Genomic DNA, 6,771 nt, shown 5'->3' on the forward strand with positions numbered 1-6,771 from the left:
TATATATATATATATATATATATATGTTTGTGTGTATGTATATATGATGCATAGAATTGGTGATTCAATACCCAGACCACCAAACATGTACTGTTTTGTTTCTGTTTTAGTCTACCTTCTTGTTTTATATTTACCTTGATAGATAGATAGCGTGGGAAACTGTAAAATATTTAATAGTTTTAATTCATGTTTTAATTAGATCCCTTTTTCTTTCTAGATGTGTCTTGCATTGTAGTAACAATGTTTCAACCTTTTCCTAAGCGATTTTTTTAATATTGTGAATTTTTACTCACAACCTGTGAAAACACCCAATCACCCTTACTCATTACCAATCAAATGAAAAATCTCCCACATATGCTAATGACAAGTATTGGGTGTCAGAGCCAAGCTTCCCAGCGCAAAGGATTTTTATCCTCCTCCTTTTCTTCATAAGACCATCAATAATGCATACACTTTTAGCTGGCAAGGGCCTGGTCCCGAGGAAGCGATGCTCTGTGCAGAACACGGACCTACCAAATGTTCTCCTCTTTTACTGTGCTGCTGGTAACGCATAACCTGTATGCTGCTTACTAATATCACACACAATATCACACACAACTACACACAACATCGTGAACTGCCACCAAGGTTAAAGGAGATTTGACTGGTATACTATCCGTCCATCTTTTTTCTCTGTGTGAGAAAACTGCAGCCTGGGATGATGTAACAACAACCCAAGGACACAAAACTACTTAGACACTGGTTGGGAGTTGAAACTTCAACTCCACAAGGTTATTTCTACGATGGATTGGCAGGTATTATATGTCCCAGTGGGTGTAGGAGTGCTTATTAATTTTTTTCTTGATGAAAGGGAATGTTTGTGGTTTCGCAGGTGTGTGGGAGAATCAAAACGCACAGCGTGCCAGACTTAAGGGTGGTAATCCACGGGCTAGACCACGTGGGGAGGGGCAAAGGGAGGAGGAGGGGCTACATCTGAATTTTTCCTCTACCTGGTAGTCTCTGTGAAGCTAGGGACCCATGCCTGAGTTGAAGCTCAGTGCTCAGCGCACGCACACCCTGAAGCATTTCTCCTAAGGAGGTAGCAGCCCGGGGAAGAGGTGTACCAACCCCCTGTATTTGTTTCCACGGGGGAGGCAAACAATGTCAGTTTCCTCCTGCTACACAGGGGGGACACTGTCAAGGGCCATGAAGACAAGCTCGCCTCCCCCTCTCTCCCGGGGATGTTTACCTCCAAAGCGACTCCGGGACCGGACTCTGAGAGGCTTGGACCCGTGGGGCCCACCCGAGCCCCCCCACCTTCTGCAACAGCTGCGGGCGGGCGGCGGCCGAGGGCTCCCGGGCAGCGCCTTTGTTTTCCCGACTCCAATTACGTTTGCGGAAGTGCTGCGGGCGCGGGGGACGCCGCTGTCCTGCACCCCGAGATGACAGTCGGCACCCGGGAGGGCGGGATAGGCTCGGAGGCTCCGGGTCCGGGCGGCGCCCACCCCGCGGCAGGTGCACGGAGGAGGATCCGGGGCCCCGGGGCGGCGCCGACCCACTCACCTGGAGGCGCTCAGCTGCGTGAGACGCGGGGAGCCCTGTCCCCGGGGTGCGGGGCGGCCGCTCGGGGCGCCGGGGCGGCGGCGGGCAGGCCAGAGCGCGGCATGTCGGTTGGGTGGCTAGCTCCTCTCCCGGGGGCGCGGCGGGCGCGGCGGCTGGATGCAGGCCGGGTGGGGCGAGCGATGGCGGTGGCCCGGCGCTGTCCCTCGCGACCCCTCCGTCCGCTCCTCCTCGCCGCTTTGGTCCCAGGCCTGGCCTCGCCGCCGCTGCCTTCGCTCCCGACCGGCTGGACCCGTTTCAGGGCTGAGCTGGAGAACCGGGCGCCAGGTGCAGCGCTCCGCCTCCTGCGGCGGCGGATGCGTCCGCCGCCTCCTCTCGGCCTCCCGCCCTCTGGGGCCGCCCGGGGGACCCGGGATCCAGCCTGGCTGCGGTGGCACATCCTGAAGAGTGAAGAGGTGGGCGATGCCCCATCCCCATTCCACCACACCCCATTGCGCTCTGGCTGAGCGGTGTTTTACACCCGAATCACTGAAAGCCTGAGATAGACTCGGGGTGTTGGAGGGAACTTGAAGCCCAAAGTAAATAACCTGGTTTAGGGGTGGTGACAGCCATCAGTTTTCCAGAACTGAATAGGTGCCACCCTCAAAGCTAACTTTGCTGATGAGATGCATGCTGTCTGGTTCTAGGCACAGCCTTGGTAAACTGTCCTCGGGTGACCCCGCAGACAAGAGCTTGGAGAAAGACATTACTTGCTCCAGGAGCTTCTGGAACCCAGACAACATCTGAACATGGCACCTTGAAGAGGTGACCTGAGCGCAGGTGTTACTCTAAGAATTAAGCTGTATTATTTGTTAAATTCAGAAAGCAAGTAGATTGTGTACAGGTTTGGTTTGACAAGGGTATGGGCGTGCCTGTGATGGGGAGCAGAGAATCCAGAGCCTGTTCTCACAAAGCCAGCAATAATGACAGCTAACATTTAGGAACTTTGGTTTCTTATATGGGAAGCATTGTTTACATACCATCGAATCCTATAGGTGTAAGCAATGTTAATCTGTTGTCACAGCTACAAAACGAGTCTGAAAGTTAACTAACAAGTAGAAGAAAATCCAGGCTCTGCATCATAAGACGTTACTAAAGAGCATTTTATAGGCCCCGACGCTTCAAAATATGAAGCCCTTATTTACAAAAAAAGTATACACAGTTTCTGGATGCTTAGCCCCAATTTCCAGGGACAGTGTCTACAGTCAATATGCCAGCCTTATGACAGGCCACTTGAAATGTTGAGATGTGGAAGTTAAACAAAGAGGGTGGCTGCTCGCGTTTCAGAGGAAAATTATAAAGGTGATTTGTACGAAGGATGACAGATCTGTTCTGGTGTGACCTGGAGACAGCTGGATCCCTCTGCGTTGTGTGGAAATGAAAAGCTCTTCAAGTTCCCAGTTGGGCTATCATGAAAGACAACATTCTCCTGATCTGTCCAACCATTAAGGAAGTGACAAAGAAAGCAAGCATTCTCCTGATCTGTCCAGGCATTAAGGAAATGAGAGAGAGAGAGAGAGAGAGAGAGAGAGAGAGAGAGAGAGAGAGAGAGAGAGAAGCAAAGTGCCTGAAGATCTGGGAAGAGGGGCTGCTAGTGTCTGACCTACAGAAAGCAAACTGGCTTTGTACGAGCAGGAATTCCCCACCCCACCCCACCCCACAACCATAATGCTTTTAACTTATCTCCTGGGTCCTATTTAAATTTCTTATAATTTTAAAAATAATATAAAAATCTCTTTAAAAATACAAATATGCATGAAGCAAACATGATCTGTCACCCAACACCATTGTCACACACACTTTTTTTACCCTTCTGTAGGGTAACCAGTCTGTGTGATATGGGAAATTAGCCTCCAGATACATGGCTACTTAGGCTGCCCCAGAGAACATTCCCCAGGAAGACTTGAAAAGATAGATGTTGAAATCACCTGGCAAGAAGCCAGACGGAAGGGCCAAGCTAACACTTAAAGGATAGTTAAAGCAGGTGGAGTGTTCGATGAAAGACTCATAGTTGCCCAGTCTCAGCTGTGCCATTCTTCCCAGCTGCCACAAACCAGAGGTGAGGTTGCAGAAGAGGGACTGGTAACAGACAGTAGATGAGAACCAGATATAGCATGTACTTGCTCTATGGTACACAGAGGAGCAAGTCCTTGTTTAGTTATTGTTGAAGCTCACATGATGGTGAGTAGCTGTGGATTTTATCTACATTTCTCAGACAGAAAATTGCTGCCGTCATACATGTCACAGGCACTTGATAATTAGGCGACTTCCTGAATGTTGCTGCCTTGTGAATATTTAGTCATCAAAATATTTTGCGCCCACTTGATCCTTCAAACTTTTCCTTTGTGTTCACCCTAAATGTGCTCCACTTTCTTTATCTCATAAACTAATTTCTTCTGTTTTAATTTCATTTGTCCTCCTCCTAATCCTTGTTTCTCTTATTGCCCTTGGAAGAGTTGTTTGTTCTTAAGTAGTAAGATAAATACGTTGTAGCAAGTAGCAATACTTAAAAAAACAAAAATCCCTCACACCCAGGATTTACTGCATGCCTGGCTCAATGTGCATTCAATTTTATTTATTCACATAATCGCCATGGCATTCACATGTAGACAGGGTTACAGTTATCCTCTTTTACAAACCAGGAGACCTGTGTACACCACTAGCAAATGACAGGCTCTGTACTGAACCTACACAGATTGGCATTCAGCCATGGCTCTTAATAAGTCATTCGGTCTTGCTCATTTAAATGTTCATAAACACGTATGCTTATACATGGAGGTATGAGGATTTTATTCTTGTAAAAGTCACTCCAACTGTGCTCCTCCTCCAAGGCCAATGATTGGTTTTCCTCCTCTTCTCTGGCCATATGCCTTTGCATACCTTATTTGTGTTTTAATTTTCCTTGGATTTTGCAGGCCTGCCCACTCTTGGTGTGTTCTCTTGTAAGTTACCATTCTATTTTGCAACCAAAAAGTATTTTAAAGCATTTGCTCTTCAGGGTTGAAGTTCCTAGAGGTTGCATAACACCAACAGGGCACCCTTTACATTGCATGTGCTCCCATGAGATTTTGATCCTCTTTAAACCCAGCAGTGACCTTCTTCACTGTAACAAACGTCTGTAAAAGTCTATTAGTCAAATAGGTTTGCGTAGTTTTCTCTTGTAGAGTAGTTGCCCCCACTCCCACCTCCCAATTCCCACAACAAACACAAAGTTTCCATCCTCTGGCCCAAGATGAAAGCTTTGGCATCACATTGTAATCAGATGGTAGTTCCCAGGCCTTAGTGGGAAACCTTTCCATGTGCTCCATCCTGTCCATTCATGTCCCATTGGCTGGGACTCAGATACATCTTTGCACTAAAGAGGGAAACAGGCTAGGTGCCCAGGTGAATTCTATTTAGACTGAAGAGAGGGAAAATGAATTTTGAGAATCAGCCAGAAGTCTCCAACAAAGGAAAAGCAAACAAACTGGAGACACACAAGAGAAAATGGAGGAATATAATTTAGATTAGAGGGACAAGAAAGCCTTCATGAGGAAGGGGCATTAAGCTGAGAGCTGAAGGAGAAGTAGGAGATGATCAAATGGTGTTCTGCAAAAGAAAAGCCGGGAAGTGAGAAAGAGCTGGGGTCATGAGCCTAACAGACCATAGAGCTGAGATTGAAGAGACACTGCAGAAAGTGGGTTGGGCAGACACCAGTACCACCCACTAAACATCAGAAATGTTTAAATTCAAAGCAACCAGCGGAAGGTGCTTAAGAGGTAACTAACTATTGGTGTTGGAAGGGGATCACAATGGCTGCTGCCTGAAGAATGGACAGACTTGGTGATAAATTTTCACATGTGACTCAGTTTCTGATGGAAACAACTGAGTAGATTATAACCTTTACTGTGGGTGGAGCAGGTTGGAGAGAAGAAAAAAAAAATTCACAACTGACACACGCAGTTTGAAATGCAGGTGGACCATGGAAATAGGCAATTAACTATGAGTCCAAAGCTCAAAAGAGAGGGTTAGACTTGGCAGTCATCGGGGCTGAGATGCATTTGCGACTATGAAGAGTAGGATATCAGAGAGACTGTATTAAAAGAGTTTGAGGAGAAGCAGCATTCACCATTTGGCACAGGAGGAGAAACCAGAAATAATCAGCCATGAAGTAGGAGAGCACTGGGAGAATGTTGTCATGGGAGCCTGGAGGATGGAGCTAGTGCCTTTTGCTCTGCTTGCCTCTGATCTATTTGATTCCAAATAAAACCCTCTACTCTTGCATTCTGATGAATTACTTCTTCATTGTCTTGAGTCTCTGGAAAGATGGTTGTATCAGAGTACAAGTAATAACTCATTGGGCCTTCTCAATGTTTGCATCTATTTTTAGGCAGTCTTATTAAATAAAGAGCATAGTAAACATTCATGACAGTCAGCATTTGACACGTGTACATTGTCAGGACTGCTCTACTTTTTACCACTGACTATAAGACTGTTGTGCTTTCAAGATCCCCACTGGAGGAGCTAAAGAAAGGATCCAAGGAGCTGAAGGCGTCTGCAGCCCCACAGGAAGAACAACAATATGAACCAACCAGTAACCCCAGAGCTCCCAGGGACTAAACCACCAACCAAAGCGTACACATGGAGGGACCCATGGCTCCAGCTGCATATGTAGCAAAGGACGGCCTTGTCAGTCATCAATGGGAGGAGAGGCCCTTGGTTCTATGAAGGCTCTATGCCCCAGTGTAGGGGAATGCCAGGGCCAGGAAGCAGGAGTAGGTGGCTTGGTGAGCAGGGGGAGTGGGGAGGGGATAGCGAGTTTTCAGAGGGGAAAACCAGGAAAGAGGATAACATTTGAAATGTAAATAAAGAAAATATCTTAAAAAAAAAACTGTCATGCTTTGCTTTGACATAGGGCTTTCTCATTAGACTAATAGAGTATCTTACATATGGGTTTAATAAGAGATTTTAAAACAAATACAGGTTGTTAGTATAAATATTTTTCTCATTTACTTTCAATTCCTGTCCCATATCATATGGCATTTATTATCTTCTAGCCATAGTCTTAAATGGCCACTGTAGTGGAGGAGAGGGCTAAACCATGAAGGCAAAAGAAAATAGAAAATCCTGTTTCTTCTGTTGACAGACTGTGGACTTGTCCTCATAGTCATTTACTACTAGGACATGAGCATCACTAAGTCAACTAATAAGACA

At 46.6% G+C, this 6,771-nt stretch overlaps 1 protein-coding gene across 2 annotated transcripts in view; it reads right to left on the reverse strand.

The window, feature by feature from the left end:
• Mfsd6 (major facilitator superfamily domain containing 6) overlaps nucleotides 1-1,981 on the reverse strand; it is a 63,563-nt gene extending 61,582 nt beyond the window's left edge. For both annotated transcript variants that reach the window (XM_029539018.1, XM_029539019.1), the window contains exon 1: nucleotides 1,543-1,981. The gene's annotated coding sequence lies outside the window, so the exon portion shown is untranslated. The remainder of the gene's footprint in view (nucleotides 1-1,542) is intronic.
• Between the last annotated feature and the right edge of the window lie 4,790 nt (nucleotides 1,982-6,771).

The sequence above is a fragment of the Mus pahari genome, chromosome 5 (genome assembly GCF_900095145.1).
Source record: "Mus pahari chromosome 5, PAHARI_EIJ_v1.1, whole genome shotgun sequence".
NCBI lineage: Eukaryota > Metazoa > Chordata > Mammalia > Rodentia > Muridae > Mus > Mus pahari.